The 23,660-nt window shown below is 40.7% G+C and overlaps 1 protein-coding gene and 2 long non-coding RNA genes across 6 annotated transcripts in view; all 3 read left to right on the forward strand.

Annotated features, from left to right (window-relative positions):
• LOC135246839 (T-lymphocyte surface antigen Ly-9-like) overlaps positions 1-23,660 on the forward strand; it is a 93,915-nt gene that overhangs the window by 29,112 nt on the left and 41,143 nt on the right. The gene's annotated exons all lie outside the window — the stretch shown is intronic.
• On the forward strand, positions 1,951-11,988 carry LOC135246835 (uncharacterized). Of its 2 annotated transcripts, XR_010327979.1 has the most exons (4): positions 1,966-2,488; positions 4,332-4,352; positions 5,060-5,080; positions 7,090-11,988. It is a non-coding gene; the product is annotated as an uncharacterized LOC135246835 (long non-coding RNA). The 2 variants fall into 2 exon arrangements; XR_010327978.1 differs by lacking the exon at positions 7,090-11,988 and having other exon boundaries at positions 1,951-2,488; positions 4,332-5,580.
• On the forward strand, positions 12,009-21,566 carry LOC135246834 (uncharacterized). 3 transcript variants are annotated; one of them, XR_010327977.1, is made up of 6 exons: positions 12,009-12,755; positions 12,975-13,788; positions 15,783-15,803; positions 17,513-17,551; positions 18,174-18,194; positions 19,033-21,566. It is a non-coding gene; the product is annotated as an uncharacterized LOC135246834 (long non-coding RNA). The 3 variants fall into 3 exon arrangements; XR_010327976.1 differs by lacking the exon at positions 12,009-12,755 and having other exon boundaries at positions 12,763-13,788; positions 19,033-19,053; positions 20,711-21,566; XR_010327975.1 differs by lacking the exon at positions 12,009-12,755 and having other exon boundaries at positions 12,763-13,788.

Raw genomic sequence — 23,660 nt, forward strand, 5'->3', positions numbered from 1 at the left:
ATCTCAAAATAAATGGATCCATAGCAGAAAGAATCTTGTGATTCAAGGCACAGTTATATTTGAAATCCAGTATTGAGATTGAAACCATTTTTCTGTAGGGAAGTGTTAAATTGATGCATCAAATTTCAACAAACCCAACTGATCATTGATCAGTTTGTTTCCAGTGCAGTCCTTTGTGATCCTCACTTTAGCCTGTGTTTAATGTGTATCTCCATCTTTTGGTTAAGCTAATTTCCTATGTTTTGTTCATTGCCTTTTTTTCCTGTTCAAGACAAAAGTAAATTAGTTGTGATTTCTTTTTTTTTTCAAGCTGTCAGACATTTCAGCCCAGGTAAGTGTTCTTTTAGTTTGTACATTTGTACAATAACTAATCCTGCTTGAACAGAACAAAAGAAAAATGTACACTGCAAAAATACATTTTCATGTTTCTCGAATTATAAAGAGATCATGCACTTTCTGTACTGTCAGTCTGCAACCTGAACATTGTACCTAGGGGAGGACTTTTTAAATTATTTGAGTAGCTTGACATGGAATGTGTGAAACACGCACCACACAAAGAACAAACTATCAACGGCGGCAGCTGATTGCACTAAATGTGCAATTTACCGACATGTAACTGCCTTCAGGACAGTCGGCCCAGATACTCCTGGTCTGCAGAGACAAACTCCAAAGATATGATTATTTTGGGATGGCAGTTACAGCTTGGTGGGGCTGCATGCCCCATACCTGAACAGCGCTGAGAGTTTGGCACTTTTCAGGGTTCCCTACCACAGTACCACATAAAATAACCAAAAAGCCCCAATAATCATCATAATCAAATAATCATGAAAATATATAACCACAACAGCCACCACAGGCTCTGTCATTTCTGTAGATTCTGAAAACCATTTCAACAGACAGAATTCACGAACAACTTCACATCTGCACAATAAAGCCCCAGACTTTATATTCAGCATTTTTTTCCATCTTCTTTTTTTTCCCTGCCTGATTACATCATCTCCAATTCTCCAAGCCCAGATAGAATGTGTTTCCCCATTGGACATTTAGGTACATCAGCTAATAAAAACATTTGATACACGCACACAAAATGGACAGACATGATAGTGCACACATTTAAAACAGTAAAATCTTGCAGCCCTGATGTGTACTTCCCTTGTAGCTCACTGGGTAGCGCATTTGCCTTTGTGTCTTTTTGGACGAGTGATAGACCCGGGTTCAAATCCTCCCTTGGACTGAAGCAAACCTCTAACTCATTACACTAGCTTGCTGGCTAACTAAAAATAAAACATTTTAACTATTGCTTTTGCATCTGTGAAATATTTGTGGGAAAGTCATTTAAATTTCTTAAATCCAATGAAAATATAGCCACACTTCGGGCAGTTCTGCATTTTGCATTTTCACCGAGTTTAACGTTAGCTACCTGGCTAAGAAGACGACAGACCGAGTGTATAACGCTAGTACAGATACGGGTGCCTCCGAACTTAAGCTCCAACCAATGGGTTGCTAAAGATGTTTTAGGGAGACAGGTTAATAAAGGTGTTTTAGGGAGACAGGTTAATGAAGGTGTTTTAGGGAGACAGGTTAATAAAGGTGTTTTAGGGAGACAGGTTAATAAAGGTGTTTTAGGGAGACAGGTTAATGAAGGTGTTTTAGGGAGACAGGTTAATAAAGGTGTTTTAGGGAGACAGGTTAATAAAGGTGTTTTAGGGAGACAGGTTAATAAAGGTGTTTTAGGGAGACAGGTTAATAAAGGTGTTTTAGGGAGACAGGTTAATAAAGGTGTTTTAGGGAGACAGGTTAATAAAGATGTTTTTGGGAGACAGGTTAATAAAGGTGTTTTAGGGAGACAGGTTAATAAAGGTGTTTTAGGGCGACAGGTTAATAAACGTGTTTTAGGGAGACAGGTTAATAAAGGTGTTTTAGGGAGACAGGTTAATGAAGGTGTTTTAGGAGACAGGTTAATAAAGATGTTTTAGGGAGACAGGTTAATAAAGGTGTTTTAGGGAGACAGGTTAATAAAGGTGTTTTAGGGAGACAGGTTAATAAAGGTGTTTTAGGGAGACCGGTTAATAAAGGTGTTTTAGGGAGACAGGTTAATAAAGGTGTCATAAGGGGGTTTTTAGTCTTTTAGCTTCACTAATTTCTGTCTTTTTGATTGTAGGTTGAATTTTTTTCATTTTATCTTTGTTGAAAGGAAACCACTTCAGACTTTCATTCAGTTTGATCTCAAAATAAATGGATCCATAGCAGAAGGAATCTTGTGATTCAAGGCACAGTTGTTATATTTGAAATCCAGTATTGAGATTGAAACCATTTACCTGTAGGGAAGTGTTAAATTGATTCATCAAATTTCAAAAAACCCAACTGATCATTGATCAGTTTGTTTCCATTGTAATCCTTTGTGATCCCTACTTTAGCCTGTGTTTAATGTGTATCTCCATCTTTTTAGTTAAAATGATTCTCCGCAATGTGGATCCACACGAATGTGGTAAGTGTTCTTTTAGTTTATACATTTGTAGAAAAACTAATCCTTCTTGAACAGAACAAAAGAAAAACATACACTGTAAAAATACATTTTCATGTTTCTCGAATTATAAAGAGATCATGCACTTTCTGTACTGTCAGTCTGCAACCTGAACATTGTACCTAGGGGAGGACTTTTTAAATTATTTGAGTAGCGTGACATGGAATGTGTGAAACACGCACCACACAAAGAACAAACTATCAACGGCGGCATATGATTGCACTAAATGTGCAATTTACCAACATGTAACTGCCTGCAGGACAGCAGACCGAGATGCACCTGGTCTGCAGAGACCAACTCCAAAGATATGATTATGTTGGGATGGCAGTTACAGCTTGGTGGGGCTGCATGCCCCATACCTGAACAGCGCTGAGAGTTTGGTACTTTTCAGGGTTCCCTACCACAGTACCACATAAAATAACCAAAAAGCCCCAATCATCATAATCAAATAATCATAAAATTAATAACCACAACAGCCACCACAGGCTCTGTCATTTCTGTAGATTCTGACACCATTTCAACAAACAGAATTCACAAACAACTTCACATGTCTGCACAATAATGCCTCAGACTTTAGATTTAGCATTTTTTTCCATCTTCTTTTTTTTTTTCCTCCCTGATTACATCATCTCCAATTCTCCAAGCCCAGAAAGAATGTTTCCCCATTGGACATTTAGGTACATCAGCTAATAAAAACAGTTGATACACACACACAAAATGAACCTACATACATACACACATTTAAAACAGTAAAATCTTGCAGCCCTGATGTGTACTTCCCTCGTAGCTCACTGGGTAACGCATTTGCCTTTGTGTCTTTTTAGACGAGTGATAGACCCGGGTTCAAATCCTCCCTTGGACTGATGCAAACCTCTAACTCATTACACTAGCTTGCTGGCTAACTAAAAATAAAACATTTTAACTATTGCATCTGTGAAATATTTGTGGGAAAGTCATTTAAATTTCTGAAATCCAATGAAAATATAGCCACACTTCAGGCAGTTCTGCATTTTGCATTTTCACCGAGTTTAACGTTAGCTACCTGGCTAAGAAGACGACAGACCGAGTGTATAACACTAGTACAGATACAGGTGCCTCCGAACTTAAGCTCCAACCAATGGGTTGCTAAAGATGTTTTAGGGAGACAGGTTAATAAAGGTGTTTTAGGGAGACAGGTTAATAAAGGTGTTTTAGGGAGACAGGTTAATAAAGATGTTTTAGGGAGACAGGTTAATAAAGGTGTTTTAGGGAGACAGGTTAATAAAGGTGTTTTAGGGAGACAGGTTAATAAAGGTGTTTTAGGGAGGCAGGTTAATAAAGGTGTTTTAGGGAGACAGGTTAATAAAGGTGTTTTAGGGAGACAGGTTAATAAAGGTGTCATAAGGGGTTATTAGTCTTTTAGCTTCAGAATTTCTGTCTTTTTGATTGTAGGTTGAGTTTTTTTCATTTTATCTTTGTTGAAAGGAAACTACTTCAGACTTTCATTCAGTTTGATCTCAAAATAAATGGATCCATAGCAGAAAGAATCTTGTGATTCAAGGCACAGTTATATTTGAAATCCAGTATTGAGATTGAAACTATTTTCCTGTAGGGAAGTGTTAAATTGATTCATCAAATTTCAACAAACCCAACTGATCATTGATCACTTTGTTTCCATTGTAGTCCTTTGTGATCCTCACTTTAGCCTGTGTTTAATGTGTATCTCCATCTTTTTGGTTCAAGCTAATTTCCTATGTTTTGTTCATTGCCTTTTCTGCCTGTTCAAGAAAATAGTACATTAGTTGTGATTTCTTTTTTTTTTCTCAAGATGGAACAGTTCCCCCAGATGGTAAGTGTTCTTTCAGTTTGTACATTTGTACAAAATCTAATCCTGCTTGAACAGCACAACAGAATAACATTCACTGTAAAAATACATTTTCATGTTTCTCGAATGATACAAAGATCATGCACTTTCTGCACTGTCAGTCTGCTTTTGCATCTGTAAAATTTTTGTTGGAATGTTATTTAAATTTCTGAAATCCAATGGAAAATATACCCACACTTCGGGCAGTTCTTCATTTTGCATTTTCATCGAGTTTAACGTTAGCTACCTGGCTAAGAAGACGACAGACCGAGTGTATAACGCTAGTACAGATACGGGTGCCTCCGAAATTAAGCTCCAACTAATGGGTTGCTAAAGATGTTTTAGGGAGACAGGTTAATAAAGGTGTTTTAGGGAGACAGGTTAATAAAGGTGTTTTAGGGAGACAGGTTAATAAAGGTGTTTTAGGGAATCAGGTTAATAAAGGTGTTTTAGGGAGACAGGTTAATAAAGGTGTCATATGGGGTTATTAGTCTTTTAGCTTCACTAATTTCTGTCTTTTTGATGGTAGGATGAGTTTTTTTCATTTTATCTTTGTTGAAAGGAATCCACTTCGGACTTTCATTCAGTTCAGTTGGTTTTTGGTTCCACCTAATTTCCTATGTTTTGTTCATTGCCTTTTCTGCCTGTTCAAGAAAAAAGTAAATTAGTTGTGATTTCTTTTTTTTTTCAAGCTGTCAAAACATTCATCCTAGGTAAGTGTTCTTTTAGTTTGTACATTTGTACAATAACTAATCCTGCTTGAACAGAACACAACAAACACGTACGCAGCAAAAATACATTTTCATGTTTCTCGAATGATGAAAAGATCATGCACTTTCTGTAATGTCAGTATGCAACCTGAACATTGTACCTAAGGGAGGACCTTTTAAAATATTTGAATAGCTTGACATGGAATGTGTGAAACACGCACCACACAAAGAACAAACTATCAACGGCGGCATATGATTGCACTAAATGTGCAATTTACCAACATGTAACTGCCTGCAGGACAGCAGACCGAGATACTCCTGGTCTGCAGAGACCAACTCCAAAGATATGATTATGTTGGGATGGCAGTTACAACTTGGTGGGGCTGCATGCCCCATACCTGAACAGCGCTGAGAGTTTGGCACTTTTCAGGGTTCCCTACCACAGTAGCACATAAAATAACCAAAAAGCCCCAATAATCATCATAATCAAATAATCATGAAAATATATAACCACAACAACCACCACAGACTCTGTCATTTCTGTAGATTCTGAAAACCATTTCAACAGACAGAATTCACAAACAACTTCACATCTGCACAATAAAGCCCCAAACTTTATATTCAGCATTTTTTTCCATCTTCTTTTTTTTTCCTGCCTGATTACATCATCTCCAATTCTCCAAGCCCAGATAGAATGTGTTTCCCCATTGGACATTTAGGTACATCAGCTAATAAAAACATTTGATACACTCACACAAAATGGACAGACATGCTAGTGCACACATTTAAAACAGTAAAATCTTGCAGCCCTGATGTGTACTTCCCTTGTAGCTCACTGGGTAGCGCATTTGCCTTTGTGTCTTTTTGGACGAGTGATAGACCCGGGTTCAAATCCTCCCTTGGACTGAAGCAAACCTCTAACTCATTACACTAGCTTGCTGGCTAACTAAAAATAAAATATTTTAACTATTGCTTTTGCATCTGTAAAATCTTTGTCGGAAAGTCATTTAAATTTCTTAAATCCAATGAAAACATACCCACACTTCGGGCAGTTCTGCATTTTGCATTTTCACCGAGTTTAATGTTAGCTACCTGGCTAAGAAGACGACAGACCGAGTGTATAACGCTAGTACAGATACGGGTGCCTCCGAAATTAAGCTCCAACCAATGGGTTGCTAAAGATGTTTTAGGGAGACAGGTTAATAAAGGTGTTTTAGGGAGACAGGTTAATAAAGGTGTTTTAGGGAGACAGGTTAATAAAGGTGTTTTAGGGAGACAGGTTAATAAAGGTGTTTTAGGGAGACAGGTTAATAAAGATGTTTTAGGGAGACAGGTTAATAAAGGTGTTTTAGGGAGACAGGTTAATAAAGGTGTTTTAGGGAGACAGGTTAATAAAGGTGTTTTAGGGAGACTGGTTAATAAAGGTGTTTTAGGGAGACAGGTTAATAAAGGTGTTTTAGGGAGACAGGTTAATAAAGGTGTTTTAGGGAGACAGGTTAATAAAGGTGTTTTAGGGAGACAGGTTAATAAAGGTGTTTTAGGGAGACAGGTTAATAAAGGTGTTTTAGGGAGACAGGATAATAAAGGTGTTTTAGGGAGACAGGTTAATAAAGGTGTTTTAGGGAGACAGGTTAATAAAGGTGTTTTAGGGAGACAGGTTAATAAAGGTGTCATAAGGGGGTTATTAGTCTTTTAGCTTCACTAATTTCTGTCTTTTTGATTGTAGGTTGAGTTTTTTTCATTTTATCTTTGTTGAAAGGAAACCACTTCAGACTCATTCAGTTTGATCTCAAAATAAATGGATCCATAGCAGAAGGAATCTTGTGATTCAAGGCACAGTTGTTATATTTGAAATCCAGTATTGAGATTGAAACCATTTACCTGTAGAGAAGTGTTAAATTGATGCATCAAATTTCAACAAACCTAACTGATCATTGATCACTTTGTTTCCATTGTAGTCCTTTGTGATCCTCACTTTAGCCTGTGTTTAATGTGTATCTCCATCTTTTTAGTTAAAGAGCTTCTCGACAATGTGGATCCACACGTATGTGGTAAGTGTTCTTTTAGTTTATACATTTGTAGAAAAACGAATCCTGCTTGAACAGAACAAAAGAAAAACGTACAATGTAAAAATACATTTTCATGTTTCTCGAATGATAAAAAGATCATGCACTTTCTGTACTGTCAGTATGCAACCTGAACATTGTACCTAGGGGAGGACTTTTTAAAATATTTGAATAGCTTGACATGGAATGTGTGAATCACGCCCCACACAAATAACAAACAATCAACGGCGGCAGCTGATCGCACTAAAGCCACGTTTCCACCAAAAGTACCCAGAACTTTTAGTCCCAGGAACTACTTTTCAAGGATCTAAAAGGTTCCTTCAGCTCATTGTTGTCTGCGTTTCCACCGCGGTCTAAAGTCCCGCGAAGATTAGGCAAATTAGCCCACTGACGTATGAAAAAGCGAAGTTGTCGTCAGTCCATCTGTCCTATGATTTCTTCTGTAACCCCATACTACCACCGAAGTAGCCTACATGATTTTCTAATAACCGGGACAGCCCTGGAGGGGTTTATTCCCCTTATATACAACCGGTTATTGTATTACTTCCTTAGCTCTCTCGTTTTGAACGATCCCGTCGCCCAGCAATGATCTAAGGAAAAAATTTTTAATTCCCAGTTTGCATAACTCTATAAATAAAACCCTCCTTTCCCCAGTATAGATCAGACAATGCATCAAGACATGTTGTACAGACTCCAGGACTCCACAGTTCTCACAATTGCCATCTCTGTGTTTCCCCACTAGCACCAACCCACTTGCTAAACCGCAATGCCCCAGCCTTAGACTTGTCAATTTGATTTCATCTTTCCGAGGCATATTCACTCTATTACCAGGTTTAACAGATGGTTGGACGTTGTATAGCTTTCTCCCTCTGCTGTCTGCATCCCATTACATTCATTTGGCAGACGCTTTTATCCAAAGCGACGTACAAAAGTGCATTTTCATGATCGTAGACAACTGCTGAACACGGGTTCAGTAAGGTACAATTACTTATTTTGTACAGCTATTTCTAGCCGAGAACAATGAACACTATCCTGGTCTAACATCTGCAAAGCCAAACTAGGCAGAAGAATAAGCTACAGTATTAGGACGAATACAATTTACCAAGAAGTGCAGGGATGGGCAACATGTAACAAGTGACAGGAAAAAGGTTTTTTTTTTTTTTTTTTTTTTTAAATATATACAGCGTGGTGGTGGTTATTCTAGGTATAGTCTGAAGAGATGAGTCTTCAGGCCACGGCGGAAGATGGATAGTGAGGGGGAGGTTCGAAGAGGGACGAGGAGTTCGTTCCACCACTGGGGAGCTAGGGTGGAGAAGCTCTGTGATCCCTTTGGGCGGGTGGGAGGGGTTGCAAGACACCCTGCTGCCGCAGAGCGGAGTGGTCGAGCAGGCACATAGAATTCAGTCATGTCCTGCAAGTAGATGGGGGCTGTCCTGTCGGCGGCAGTGTAGACAAGGGTCAGGGCTTTGAATCGGATCTTGGCAGCGACCGGTAGCCAGTGAAGTGATCGCAGCAGAGGAGTGACGTGGGAGAATTTGGGGAGGTTGTAGATGAGTCGGGCAGCGGCATTCTGAATTATCTGTAGTGGCTGTATGGCACAAGCTGGCAGGTTTGCAAGGAGAGAGTTGCAGTAATCAAGGCGAGAGGTCACCGTAGCCTGGACGAGCAGCTGGGTGGAGTGCGTCGTCAGGTATGGTCGAATCCACCTGATGTTGTATAGGAGGAATCTGCAGGACCGTGATATTGCCTTGATGTGCTCCTTGAGGTCCAGTTGGTCATCCAGGACCACCCCCAAGCTCTTGGCAGAGTGGGAGGCAGTCACTGTGGTGCCATCAACCGTGATTGAGAGTTCACGAAGCAAGGAGGTCTTGTACGGGAAGAAGAGCAGCTCAGTTTTGTTGAGGTTGAGCTTCAGATGGTGGCTGGCCATCCAGGTGGAGATGTCAGCCAGGCAGGAAGAGATCTTATCATTGATCTGTGTGGCCGAGGGGGGGAAGGAAAAGAATAGTTGTGTGTCATCTGCATAACAATGATAGGAAAAACCATGTGAATTAATGACTGAACCAAGAGATCTGGTGTATACGGAGAACAGCAGAGGACCCAGTACACATCCCTGCGGCACTCCCGTAACAAGTGGATGAGAGGCAGAGGCAGACCCCTTCCAGGTGACCTGGTACGTCCTATCTGCAAGATAGGAAGCGAACCAAGACAGGGCAGTCCTGGCAATTCCCATCCCAGCCAAGGTGGAGAGGAGTATTTTATGGTTGACCGTGTCAAAAGCTGCAGACAGGTCAAGAAGGATCAGGACAGAGGAAAGGTGTGAGGCTCTTGCAGTGGCAAGTGCCTCCGTCACAGCTAGTAGTGCAGTCTCTGTTGAGTGCCCGGATCGGAAGCCAGGCTGGTGAGGGTCTAGCAGGTTGTTCTGATGGAGAAAAGAGGTTAATTGTTAAAGAACTGCTCGTTCAAGGGTTTTGGACAGAAAGGGTAGAAGGGATACGGGTCGATAATTTGTTACATCGGAGGGGTCTAAGGTGGGTTTTTTGAGTAGTGGGGTAGCACGAGCCATCTTAAAAACAGAGGGAACATGACCAGAGGAGAGAGAGGAATTAACAATGGAAGACAGATAGGGAAGGAGCTCGCTGGAGATGGATTGGAGAACTTTAGATGGGATGGGGTCAAGTGGACAGGTGGTTGCGCGATGAGAGGTGATGAGTTGTAATACATCGGAGTCCTCCAGCATTTCAAAGGAGGTCAGTGTGGCTGTGGGTTTGTCCTGGGGGGTTGGGGGCTCACTGGATGGGTGAAGGAGTTCCGGATTGTAGCCACCTTTCCTTCAAAGGCGGCCAGAAAGTCATCTGCGGAGAGGGAAGAGGGAGGTGGGGGTGGAGGAGGAATGAGGAGGGAAGAGAAGGTGGAGAATAGTTTACGTGGATTAGAGACACATGCGCTGATCTTGGACTGGAAAAAAGAGGCTTTTGCAGACGTGAGGGCAGATGTAAAAGTCGCCAGCAGGGTATGGTATGCGGTCAGGTCATCAGAGGATCGGGATTTTCTCCACTTCCTCTCTGCAGCCCGCAGTGATGTTCTGCTGGAGCGTAGTGACTCGGTCAGCCATGGGCAGGGGGGTGAGGAGCGTGCTGGTTTGGAGACAAGAGGACAAAGTGAGTCGAGGGACTGAGAGAGGCAGGAGTTGAGGGTGGAGGTGGCAAGATCAACTGGCAGGTTAGAGAAAGACGCAGGAGGGGGAAGTGTAGACAGAGCAGTGGAGATGAGGGAGGATTGTGACAGAGTAGGGAGATTTCTCCTGAAAGTTACTGTGGGTGAGCTATTGGATGAATTGAGGGGGAGAAAATAGGAGAGGGAGAAAGAAAGAAATAAGTGGTCCGAGACATGGAGGGGAGTCACTGAAAGTTGGGGAATGGAGCAGCTTCTGGTGAATACAAGGTCTAGTTGGTTACCAGCCTTGTGTGTGGGGGGGGGAGGAGGATAGGGATAGGGCGAAAGACTGGAGGAGTGAGGAAACCCTGGACAGTTGGGAGGTTTCTTGTGGGAGGTTGAAGTCTCCCAGTAGAATAGCAGGAGTGCCATCCTCAAGGAGGGAGCTCAGGAGAGTGTCCAGCTCGTCCAGAAATGAGCCGAGTGGACCTGGAGGGCGGTACAGAACAATATTATGAAATTTTGAGGGATGAGTTACAGTAATCGCATGAAATTCAAAGGAGGAGAAAGTAGGGTTTGTGTGAGCCAGATCTGGTATTTTAGCCAGGACACCAGGGAACCCCCTACTCTTTGCAAATAGTATCATGGGATCTTTAATGACCACAGTGAGTCAGGACCTCGGTTTAACATCTCATCCAAAAGATAGCATCTCCTACAGCACAGTGTCCCCGTCACTGCACTGGGGCATTGGGGTTTATTCGACCAGAGGGAAAATTGCCCCCTGCTGGCCCACCAACACCACTTCCAGCAGCAACTCAGTATTCCCTGGTGGTCTCCCATCCAAGTACTAACCAAGCCCACACCTGTTTAGCTTCAGCCAGTTGGCAGGAGCAGAGTGCGTGGTGGTATGGCTGCTGTGAAAATTATCAGTATTCGTTTCAAGTTTATGTCCTTCCTGCTCAAGCATTTTTTCCCTCCTCAGCTATCCCTCTCTGCCCACATTACCAGTACTATGTACTCTCTGGAAAAACCTGCCTAATAGATCTGCCTTCTCCCTTTGCTTACACCTTCTTTATTTCCTTCTACCATAACAGGAATAGGCAGACCCCTGTTAAGCCCAGCCATTCGATGAATCATACCCCAAACTTGCTTAACAGTGGTTTCTGTACCTATAGTGCCACAAAACCTGTGCCAGCTCTCTTTCTTAGCCCCTTTTATAACCCTCCTAGCCTCTGCTCACAGCCTCTTATATTCAATAGCATGGCTCTCAACTGGACTCTTTCTAAGCTGCCTATACGCTCTGTTACGAGCCTGCACTGCCTCATCACAAGCCTTATTCCACCACGGCACTATTTTCCTCTTTTTCCTGTTCCCCTTGACTTGAATTGATTTTTCAGCTGCTCTTCTCACTACAGTACAGAAGGACTTACTCCATTCTTCTACACTACCCTCACTCATACCATCTCCCAAATCTGCCGATAGTTGTTCTCTAAATTTACCCCCGTTCGCTTTTTGAAAGTTAAATCCTCTCACAGTGCTTTCCTTCTCCACCTGCAAAATTCTACCAAACCGACTTAAAATGAGAAAATGATCACTCCCCATGGTGTAACGCTCCAAAAGATCCCAATCCCTACACCTAACTAACTCAGCCGATGCAAAAGTTAAATCTATACACGACAGACTCCCATTACCAACCTTGAAATCTTTATTTTTGCTGCCCCATAAAGGACTGTGTGCATTAAAATCTCCTGCCCACACCACTGGGGGCTGCACTTGACCCATTATTCCATCTAACTTCTCCATACTTAACTGGAGACAAGGGTTATACGGATTTATCACTGAGAATCTTCCTGATTAGCTCCATACTTCTACCACCACACACTCACGCCCTTCAACAATAAAAGCCAGGAAGTTAAACCTACTTACCACCACTGACTCCTCTGTTACACAGGTTACCTGAGAGGGGCCCTCCCTCTCCTTCTCACCTCATCTGCCTCACCCCATTTTGCAGCCTTTTTAACAGCCTCAGCATAAGACACCCCTTTATTTATCTCCCTATACTGCTGCACCCTCATTTCCTGCTTGTGTTGCTCACACTCACGACTTCCAGCAATATGCCCTCCACCACAACTACCACACTTAATCTCCTTTTCCTTACAATGAAAAATGTCATGCTCACCCCCACATTTACCGCTCCTTCTAGTTCCACGGCAAGCAGCTGCAATATGGCCATACTTCTGGCACTTAAAACACCTCAAGGGTGGCCTCCTATGTGGATGAACTTTAAAGGACAAACATCCTTGGAACACTCGCTCTGGAAGAGCCTCTTCCTGAAAAGTTAACACTGCAACAGTTGACTCACGTTTAGTTCCATCCCGGAAAACTCTTATTCAAAATGCCTCAGCAACCTTCGCACCATCAATGCCCCTGACCAGTTCCTCCATAGATGGTAAATGGTAAATGGTAAATGGACTGCATTTATATAGCGCTTTTATCCAAAGCGCTTTACAATTGATGCCTGTCATTCGCCAGAGCAGTTAGGGGTTAGGTGTCTTGCTCAAGGACACTTCGACATGCCCAGGGCGGGGTTTGAACCGGCAACCCTCCGACTGCCAAACAATCGGTCTTACCTCCTGAGCTATGTCGCCCCCATAGTATATGATAGATATTTCAAGCAAGACCCCATAGATCACTCCTTTCATACCAGCCCTACTCCCTGGGACAAATCCTTCCACTCGCCTCTTCCCTTTCGCATCCAGAGAAACAGCTTTGGTCAACTGAGCAGCAGACTTACAGTAAACAAGCATCTTTCCATCTGCCAGAATCCTTGCATTTACAATTTCAGCCAGCTCTTCCTTCAATGCAATAGCGAGCAGACTGCCCTACCTTCAGTTTAAAGATCACTTTAAACTCTTCTGACTGGCTGCTGTCCATTCTCATTATCTTTACCTGCTCTCCCCCTCCGTCTGACTCCTGAGATGAATTACGAGTAGTTTTAGTTTTCCTTTTCCTGTTTTTCCCCTTACTACTTTCCCAACTCCCCCCACCTTCATCATCAGATTGCATAGTACCAGAAACAGCAGCTCGTCACGGAATCAGTCTGTTACAGTGATTTATGGTAACAGGTTGCTAAAGATGTTTTAGGGAGACAGGTTAATAAAGGTGTTTTAGGGAGACAGGATAATAAAGGTGTTTTAGGGAGACAGGTCAATAAAGGTGTTTTAGGGAGACAGGATAATAAAGGTGTTTTAGGGGGTTTATTAGTCTTTTAGCTTCACTAATTTCTGTCTTTTTGATTATAGGGGGGTTTATTATAGGGGTTTTTTTCATTTTATCTTTGTTGAAAGTGTTTAATGTGTATCTCCATCTTTTTTGGTTCAAGCTAATTTCCCATGCTTTGTTGATTGCCTTTTCTGCCTGTTAAAGAAAAAAGTACATTAGTTGTGATTTCTTTCTTTTCCTTTCAAGGTTTCATAAGAAGACGCCGAGGTAAGTGTTCTTTTAGTTTGTACATTTGTACAAAAATGAATCCTGCTTGAACAGAACAAAAGAAAAACATACACTGTAAAAATGCATTTTCATGTTTCTCGAATGATAAAAAGATCATGCACTTTCTGTACTGTCAGTATGCAGCCTGAACATTGGACCTAGGGGAGGACTTTTTAAAATATTTGAATAGCTTGACATGGAATGTGTGAAACACGCCCAACACAAAGAACAAACAATCAACGGCGGTAGCTGATCACACTAAATGTGCAATTTACCAATATGTAACTGCCTGCAGGACAGCAGGCCCAGATGCTCCTGGTCTGGAGAGACAAACTCCAAATATATGATTATGTTGGGATGGCAGTTACAGCTTGGTGGGGCTGCATGCCCCATACCTGAACAGCACTGTGAGTTTGGCACTTTTCAGGGTTCCCTACCACAGTACCACATAAAATAACCAAAAAGCCCCAATAATCATGATAATCAAATAATCATAAAAATTAATAACCACAACAACCACCACAGACTCTGTCATTTCTGTAGATTCTGACACCATTTCAACAGACAGAATTCACAAACAACTTCACATGTCTGCACAATATAGCCCCAAACTTTAGATTTTGCATTTTTTTCCTTCTTTTTTTTCCTGCCTGATTACATCATCTCAAATTTTCCAAGCCCAGAAAGAATGTTTCCCCGTTGGACATTTAGGTACATCAGCTAATAAAAACATTTGATACACACACACAAAATGGACATACATACAAGTGCGCACATTTAACAGTGAAATCTTGCAGCCCTGATGTCTACTTCCCTCATAGCTCACTGGGTAGTGCATTTGCCTTTGTGTCTTTTTGGACGAGTGATAGATCGAGTTCATATCCTCCCTTGGACTGAAGCAACCTCTCTACTCATTACACTAGCTTGATGGATAACTAAAATAAAACATTTTAACTATTGCGTTTACATCTGTAAAATTTTTGTGGGAAAGTCATTTAAATTTCTGAAATCCAATTAAAATATACCCACAATTCAGGCAGTTCTGCTTTCTGCATTCTCACCGAGTTTAACGTTAGCTACCTGGCAGACAAGACGACAGACCGAGTGTATAACGCTAGTACAGATACAGGTGCCTCCGAACTTAAGCTCCAACCAATGGGTTGCCAAAGATGTTTTAGGGAGACAGGTTAATAAAGGTGTTTTAGGGAGACAGGTAATAAAGGTGTTTAGGAGACAGATAAAGTGTTTTAGGGAGACAGGTTATAAAGTGTTAGGGAGACATGTAAAGGTGTTTTAGGAGACAGGTTAATAAAGGTGTTTTAGGGAGACAGGTTAATAAAGGTGTTTTAGGGAGACAGGTTAATAAAGGTGTTTTAGGGAGACAGGTTAATAAAGGTGTTTTAGGGAGACAGGATAATAAAGGTGTTTTAGGGAGACAGGTTAATAAAGGTGTTTTAGGGAGACAGGTTAATAAAGGTGTTTTAGGGAGACAGGATAATAAAGGTGTTTTAGGGAGACAGGATAATAAAGGTGTTTTAGGGAGACAGGATAATGAAGGTGTTTTAAGGGGTTTATTAGTCTTTTAGCTTCACTAATTTCTGTCTTTTTGATGGTAGGTTGAGTTTTTTTCATTTTATCTTTGTTGAAAGGAAACCACTTCAGACTTTCATTCAGTTTGATCTCAAAATAAATGGATCAATAGCAGAAGGAATCTTATGATTCAAGGCACAATTGTTATATTTGAAATCCAGTATTGAGATTGAAACCATTTACCTGTAGGGAAGTGTTAAATTGATGTATCAAATTTCAACAAACCCAACTGATCATTGATCAATTTGTTTCCATTGTAGTCCTTTGTGATCCTCACTTTAGCCTGTGTTTAATGTGTATTTCCATCTTTTTGGTTCAAGCTAATTTCCTATGTTTTGTTCATTGCCTTTTTTTCCTGTTCAAGACAAAAGTAAATTAGTTGTGATTTCTTTTTTTTTTTCAAGCTGTCAGAACATTAATCCAAGGTAAGTGTTCTTTTAGTTTGTACATTTGTACAATAACTAATCCTGCTTGAACAGAACAAAAGAAACACATACACTGCAAAAATACATTTTCATGTTTCTCGAATGATAAAAAGATCATGCACTTTCTGTACTGTCAGTATGCAACCTGAACATTGTACCAAAGGGACGACCTTTTAAGATATTTGAATAGCTTGGCATGGAATGTGTGAAAACACCACACACAAAGAACAAACAATCAACGGCGGCAGCTGATCGCACTAAATGTGCAATTTACCACATGTAACTGCCTGCAGAACAGCAGGCCCAGATGCTCCTGGTCTGTAGAGACAAACTCCAAAGATATGATTATGTTGGGATGGCAATTACAGCTTGGTGGGGCTGCATGCCCCATACCTGAACAGCGCTGAGAGTTTGGCACTTTTCAGGGTTCCCTACCACAGTACCACATAAAATAACCAAAAAGCCCCAGTAATCATCATAATCAAATAATCATAAAAATAAATAACCACAACAACCACCACAAACTGTCATTTCTGTAGATTCTGACACCATTTCAACAGACAGAATTCACAAACAGCTTCACATGTCTGCACAATAAAGCCCCAAACCTTAGATTCAGCATTTTTTTCCATCTTCTTTTTTTTTCCTGCCTGATTACATCATCTCAAATTCTCCAAGCCCAGATAGAATGTGTTTCCCCATTGGACATTTAGGTACATCAGCTACTAAAAACATTTGATACACGCACACAAAATGGACAGACATGCTAGTGCACACATTTAAAACAGTAAAATCTTGCAACCCTGATGTGTACTTCCCTAGCAGCTCACTGGGTAGCGCATTTGCCTTTGTGTCTTTTTGGACGAGTGATAGACCCGGGTTCAAATCCTCCCTTGGACTGAAGCAAACCTCTAACTCATTACACTAGCTTGCTGGCTAACTAAAAATAAAACATTTTAACTATTGCTTTTGCATCTGTAAAATCTTTGTCGGAAAGTCATTTAAATTTCTTAAATCCAATGAAAATATAGCCACACTTCAGGCAGTTCTGCATTTTGCATTTTCACCGAGTTTAACGTTAGCTACCTGGCTAAGAAGACGACAGACCGAGTGTATAACGCTAGTACAGATACGGGTGCCTCCGAACTTAAGCTCCAACCAATGGGTTGCTAAAGATGTTTTAGGGAGACAGGTTAATAAAGGTGTTTTAGGGAGACAGGTTAATAAAGGTGTTTTAGGGAGACAGGTTAATGAAGGTGTTTTAGGGAGACAGGTTAATAAAGGTTTTTTAGGGAGACAGGTTAATAAAGATGTTTTAGGGAGACAGGTTAATAAAGGTGTTTTAGGGAGACAGGTTAATAAAGGTGTCATAAGGGGTTATTAGTCTTTTAGCTTCAGAATTTCTGTCTTTTTGATTGTAGGATGAGTTTTTTTTATTTTATCTTTGTTGAAAGGAAACCGCTTCAGACTTTCATTCAGTTTGATCTCAAAATAAATGGATCCATAGCAGAGGGAATCTTGTGATTCAAAGCACAGTTGTTATATTTGAAATCCAGTATCGAGATTGAAACAGTTTACCTGTAGGGAAGTATTAAATTGATGCATCAAATTTCAACATACCTAACTGATCATTGATCAGTTTGTTTCCATTATAGTCCTTTGTGATCCTCACTTTAGTCTGTATTTAATGTGTATCTGCATCTTTTTAGTTCAAAAGCTTCTCGACAATGTGGATCTACACGCTTATGGTAAGTGTTCTTTTAGTTTATACATTTGTAGAAAAACTAATCCTGCTTGATCAGAACAAAATAAAAACGTACACTGTAAAAATACATTTTCATGTTTCTCGATTGATAAAAAAAATCATTCACTTTCTGTACTGTCAGTCTGCTTTTGCATCTGTAAAATTTTTGTGGGATTGTCAATTAAATTTCTGAAATCTAATGAAAATATACCCACACTTCGGGCAGTTCTGCATTTTGCATATTCACCGAGTTTAACGTTAGCTACCTGGCTAAGAAGACGACAGACCGAGTGTATAACACTAGTACAGATACGGGTGCCTCCGAAATTAAGCTCCAACCAATGGGTTGCTAAAGATGTTTTAGGGAGACAGGTTAATAAAGGTGTTTTAGGGAGACAGGATAATGAAGGTGTTTTAGGGAGACAGGTTAATAAAGGTGTTTTAGGGAGACTGGTTAATAAAGGTGTTTTAGGGAGACAGGTTAATAAAGGTGTTTTAGGGAGACAGGATAATGAAGGTGTTTTAGGGAGACATCTTTAAGCTAATTTCCTATGTTTTGTTCATTGCCTTTTCTTCCTGTTCAAGAAAATAGTACATTAGTTGTGATTTCTTTTTTTTTTCTCAAGATGAAACAGTTCCCCCAGATGGTAAGTGTTCTTTCAGTTTGTACATTTGTACAAAATCTAATCCTGCTTGAACATCACAACAGAATAACATACACTGTAAAAATACATTTTCATGTTTCTCGAATGATACAAAGATCATGCACTTTCTGCACTGTCAGTCTGCTTTTGCATCTGTAAAATTTTTGTTGGAATGTTATTTAAATTTCTGAAATCCAATGGAAAATATACCCACACTTCGGGCAGTTCTGCATTTTGCATTTTCACCGAGTTTAACGTTAGCCACCTGGCTAAGAAGAGGACAGACCGAGTGTATAACGCTAGTACAGATACGGGTGCCTCCGAAATTAAGCTCTAACCAATGGGTTGCTAAAGATGTTTTAGGGAGACAGGTTAATAAAGGTGTTTTAGGGAGACGGGTTAATAAAGGTTTCATAAGGGGGTTATTCGTCTTTTAGCTTCACTCATTTCTGTCTTTATGATTGTAGGATGAGTTTTTTTCATTTTATCTTTGTTGAAAGGAAACCACTTCAGACTTTCATTCAGTTTGATCTCAAAATAAATGGATCCACAGCAGAAAGAATCTTGTGATTCAAGGCACAGTTATATTTGAAATCCAGTATTGCGATTGAAACCATTTTCCTGTAGGGAAGTGTTAAATTGATGCATCAAATTTCAACAAACCCAACTGATCATTGATCAGTTTGTTTCCATTGTAGTCCTTTGTGATCCTCACTTTAGCCTGTGTTTAATGTGTATTTCCATCTTTTTGGTTAAAGCTAATTTCCTATGTTTTGTTCATTGCCTTTTTTTCCTGTTCAAGACAAAAGTAAATTAGTTGTGATTTCTTTTTTTTTTCAAGCTGTCAGACCATTCATCCTAGGTAAGTGTTCTTTTAGTTTGTACATTTGTACAATAACTAATCCTGCTTGAACAGAACAAAAGAAAAACGTACACTGCAAAAATACATTTTCATGTTTCTCGAATTATAAAGAGATCATGCACTTTCTGTACTGTCAGTCTGCAACCTGAACATTGTACCCAAGGGAGGACCTTTTAAGATATTTGAGTAGCTTGACATGGAATGTGTGAAACACGCACCACACAAAGAACAAACTATCAACGGCGGCATATGATTGCACTAATTGTGCAATTTACCAACATGTAACTGCCTGCAGGACAGCAGACCGAGATACTCCTGGTCTGCAGAGACAAACTCCAAAGATATTATTATGTTGGGATGGCAGTTACAACTTGGTGGGGCTGCATGCCCCATACCTGAACAGCGCTGAGAGTTTGGTACTTTTCAGGGTTCCCTACCACAGTAGCACAGAAAATAACCAAAAAGCCCCAATAATCATCGTAATCAAATAATCATGAAAATATATAACCACAACAACCACCACAGGCTCTGTCATTTCTGTAGATCCTGAAAACCATTTCAACAGACAGAATTCACAAACAACTTCACATCTGCACAATAAAGCCCCAAACTTTATATTCAGCATTTTTTTCCATCTTCTTTTTTTTCCTGCCTGATTACATCATCTCCAATTCTCCAAGCCCAGATAGAATGCGTTTCCCCATTGGACATTTAGGTACATCAGCTAATAAAAACATTTGATACACGCACACAAAATGGACAGACATGCTAGTGCACACATTTAAAACAGTAAAATCTTGCAGCCCTGATGTGTACTTCCCTTGTAGCTCACTGGGTAGCGCATTTGCCTTTGTGTCTTTTTGGATGAGTGATAGACCCGGGTTCAAATCCTCCCTTGGACTGAAGCAAACCTCTAACTCATTACACTAGCTTGCTGGCTAACTAAAAATAAAACATTTTAACTATTGCTTTTGCATCTGTAAAATCTTTGTCGGAAAGTCATTTAAATTTCTTAAATCCAATGAAAACATACCCACACTTCAGGCAGTTCTGCATTTTGCATTTTCACCGAGTTTAACGTTAGCTACCTGGCTAAGAAGACGACAGACCGAGTGTATAACGCTAGTACAGATACGGGTGCCTCCGAAATTAAGCTCCAACCAATGGGTTGCTAAAGATGTTTTAGGGAGACAGGTTAATAAAGGTGTTTTAGGGAGACAGGTTAATAAAGGTGTTTTAGGGAGACAGGTTAATAAAGGTGTTTTAGGGAGACAGGTTAATAAAGGTGTTTTAGGGAGACAGGTTAATAAAGGTGTCATAAGGGGTTATTAGTCTTTTAGCTTCAGAATTTCTGTCTTTTTGATTGTAGGATGAGTTTTTTTAATTTTATCTTTGTTGAAAGGAAACTGCTTCAGACTTTCATTCAGTTTGATCTCAAAATAAATGGATCCATAGCAGAGGGAATCTTTTGATTCAAAGCACAGTTGTTATATTTGTAATCCAGTATCGAGATTGAAACAGTTTACCTGTAGGGAAGTGTTAAATTGATGCATCAAATTTCAACATACCTAACTGATCATTGATCAGTTTGTTTCCATTATAGTCCTTTGTGATCCTCACTTTAGTCTGTATTTAATGTGTATCTGCATCTTTTTAGTTAAAAAGCTTCTCTACTATGTGGATCTACCCACTCATGGTAAGTGTTCTTTTAGTTCATACATTTGTAGAAAAACTAATCCTGCTTGATCAGAACAAAATAAAAACGTACACTGTAAAAATACATTTTCATGTTTCTCGATTAATAAAAAAAATCATTCACTTTCTGTACTGTCAGTCTGCTTTTGCATTTGTAAAATTTTTGTGGGATTGTCATTTAAATTTCTGAAATCCGATGAAAATATACCCACACTTCGGGCAGTTCTGCATTTTGCATTTTCACCGAGTTTAACGTTAGCTACCTGGCTAAGAAGACGACAGACCGAGTGTATAACGCTAGTACAGATACAGGTGCCTCCGAAATTAAGCTCCAACCAATGGGTTGCTAAAGATGTTTTAGGGAGACAGGTTAATAAAGGTGTTTTAGAGAGACAGGTTAATAAAGGTGTTTTAGAGAGACAGGTTAATAAAGGTGTCATAAGGGGTTTATAAGTCTTTTAGCTTCACTAATTTCTGTCTTTTTGATCGTAGGTTGAGTTTTTTTCATTTTATCTTTGTTGATACGAAACCACTTCAGACTTTCATTCAGTTTGATCTCAACATAAATGGATCAATAGCAGAGGGAATCTTGTGACTCAAGGCACAGTTGTTATATTTGAAATCCAGTATTGAGATTGAAACCATTTCCCTGTAGGGAAGTGTTAAATTGATGCATCAAATTTCAACAAACCCAACTGATCATTGATCAGTTTGTTTCCATTGTAGTCCTTTGTGATCCTCACTTTAGCCTCTGTTTAATGTGTATCTCCATCTTTTTGGTTCAAGCTAATTTCCTATGTTTTGTTCATTGCCTTTTCTGCCTGTTCAAGAAAAAAGTTCATTAGTTGTGATTTCTTTTTTTTTTTCAAGGCGATGCAGTGCAGGTAGTACCCCAAACTGGTAAGTGTACTTTTAGTTTGTACATTTGTACAAAAACGAATCCTGCTTGAACAGAACAAAAGAAAAACGTAAAATGTAAAAATACATTTTCATGTTTCTCGAATGATAAAAAGATCATGCACTTTCTGTACTGTCAGTATGCAACCTGAACATTGTACCTAGGGGAGGACTTTTTAAAATATTTGAGCAGCTTGACATGGAATGTGTGAATCACGCCCCACACAAAGAACAAACAATCAACGGCGGCAGCTGATCGCACTAAAGCCACGTTTCCACCAAAAGTACCCAGAACTTTTAGTCCCAGGAACTACTTTTCAAGGATCTAAAAGGTTCCTTCAGCTCATTGTTGTCTGCGTTTCCACCGCGGTCTAAAGTCCCGCGAAGATTAGGCAAATTAGCCCACTGACGTATGAAAAAGCGAAGTTGTCGTCAGTCCATCTGTCCTATGATTTCTTCTGTAACCCCATACTACCACCGAAGTAGCCTACATGATTTTCTAATAACCGGGACAGCCCTGGAGGGGTTTATTCCACTTATATACAACGGGTTATTGTATTACTTCCCTAGCTCTCTCGTTTTGAACGATCCCGTCGCCCAGCAATGATCTAAGGGAAAATTTTTTAATTCCCAGTTTGCATAACTCTATAAATAAAACCCTCCTTTCCCCAGCATAGATCAGACAATGCATCAAGACATGTTGTACAGACTCCAGGACTCCACAGTTCTCACAATTGCCATCTCTGTGTTTCCCCACTAGCACCAACCCACTAGCTAAACCGCAATGCCCCAGCCTTAGACTTGTCAATTTGATTTCATCTTTCCGAGGCATATTCACTCTATTACCAGGTTTAACAGATGGTTGGACGTTGTATAGCTTTCTCCCTCTGCTGTCTGCATCCCATTACATTCATTTGGCAGACGCTTTTATCCAAAGCGATGTACAAAAGTGCATTTTCATGATCGTAGACAACTGCTGAACACGGGTTCAGTAAGGTACAATTACTTATTTTGTACAGCTATTTCTAGCCGAGAACAATGAACACTATCCTGGTCTAACATCTGCAAAGCCAAACTAGGCAGAAGAATAAGCTACAGTATTAGGACGAATACAATTTACCAAGAAGTGCAGGGATGGGCAACATGTAACAAGTGACAGGAAAAAGGTTTTTTTTTTTTTTTTTTTTTAAATATATACAGCGTGGTGGTGGTTATTCTAGGTATAGTCTGAAGAAATGAGTCTTCAGGCCACGGCGGAAGATGGATAGTGAGGGGGAGGTTCGGAGAGGGACGGGGAGTTCGTTCCACCACTGGGGAGCTAGGGTGGAGAAGCTCTGTGATCCCTTTGGGCGGGTGGGAGGGTTGCAAGACGCCCTGCTGCCGCAGAGCGGAGTGGTCGAGCAGGCACATAGAATTCAGTCATGTCCTGCAAATAGATGGGGGCTGTCCTGTCGGCGGCAGTGTAGGCAAGGGTCAGGGCTTTGAATCGGATCTTGGCAGCGACCGGTAGCCAGTGAAGTGATCGCAGCAGAGGAGTGACGTGGGAGAATTTGGGGAGGTTGTAGATGAGTCGGGCAGCGGCATTCTGAATCATCTGTAGTGGCTGTATGGCACAAGCTGGCAGGTTTGCAAGGAGAGAGTTGCAGTAATCAAGGCGAGAGGTCACCGTAGCCTGGACGAGCAGCTGGGTGGAGTGCGTCGTCAGGTATGGTCGAATCCTCCTGATGTTGTATAGGAGGAATCTGCAGGACCCTGATGTTGCCTTGAGGTCCAGTTGGTCATCCAGGACCACCCCCAAGCTCTTGGCAGAGTGAGAGGCAGTCACTGTGGTGCCATCAACCGTGATTGAGAGTTCACGAAGCAAGGAGGTCTTGTACGGGAAGAAGAGCAGCTCAGTTTTGTTGAGGTTGAGCTTCAGATGGTGGCTGGCCATCCAGGTGGAGATGTCAGCCAGGCAGGAAGAGATCTTATCATTGATCTGTGTGGCCGAGGGGGGGAAGGAAAAGAAGAGTTGT

This window comes from Anguilla rostrata, unplaced genomic scaffold, assembly GCF_018555375.3.
Source record: "Anguilla rostrata isolate EN2019 unplaced genomic scaffold, ASM1855537v3 scaf0944, whole genome shotgun sequence".
Classification (NCBI taxonomy): domain Eukaryota; kingdom Metazoa; phylum Chordata; class Actinopteri; order Anguilliformes; family Anguillidae; genus Anguilla; species Anguilla rostrata.